The following is a 938-nucleotide window of genomic DNA, read 5'->3' on the forward strand; positions in this document are numbered from 1 at the left end:
TTTAATATGCTGTCTAGGTTGGTCATAACTTTTCTTTCAAGGAGCAAACGTCTTTTAATTTCATGGCTGAAGTCACCATCTGCTGTGATTTTTGAGCCCAAGAAAATAAAGTCTGTCACTGTTTCCACTGTTTCCCCATCTATTTGCCATGAAGTGATGGGACCAGATACCATGATCTTCATTTTTTTAATGTTGAGTTTTAAGCCAGCTTTTTCACTCTTCTCGTTCACTTTCATCAAAAGGCTCTTTAGTTCCTCTTCGCTTTCTGCCATAAGGGTGGTATCATCTGCACATCTGAGGTTATTGATATTTCTCCCAGCAATCTTGATTCCAGCTTGTGATCATCCAGCCCGGGATTTCATATGGTGTACTCTGCATATAAGTTAAATAAGCAGGGTGATAATATACAGCCTTGACATACTCCTTTGCCTATTTGGAACCAGTTTGTTGTTCTATGTCCAGTTCAAACTATTGCTTCTTGACCTGCTTACAGATTCCTCAAGAGGCAGGTAAGGTAGTCTCATATTCCCACCTCTTTGAGAATTTTCCAGTTTGTTGTGATCCACACAGTCAAAGGCTTTAGTGTAGTCAGTGAAGCAGAAGTTTTCTGGGATTCTCTTGTTTTTTTGATGATCCAATGGATGTCAGCAATTTGATCTGTGGTTCCTCTGCCTTTTCCAAATCCAGCTTGAATATCTAGAAGTTCTCTGTTCACATACTGTTGAAGCCTAACTTGGAGAATTTTCAGCATTACTTTGTTAGCATGTGAGATGAGTGCAATTGTGTGATAGTTTGAACTTTCTTTGGCATTGCCTTTCTTTGGGATTGGAATGAAAACTGACCTTTTCCAGTCCTGTGGCCACTGCTGAGTTTTCCAAATTTGCTGGCATATTGAGTGCAGCACTTTCACATCATCAGCTTTTAGGATGTGAAATAGC

The sequence above is a fragment of the Bison bison genome, unplaced genomic scaffold (assembly GCF_000754665.1).
Source record: "Bison bison bison isolate TAMUID 2011002044 unplaced genomic scaffold, Bison_UMD1.0 scf7180017864516, whole genome shotgun sequence".
Taxonomy (NCBI): domain Eukaryota; kingdom Metazoa; phylum Chordata; class Mammalia; order Artiodactyla; family Bovidae; genus Bison; species Bison bison.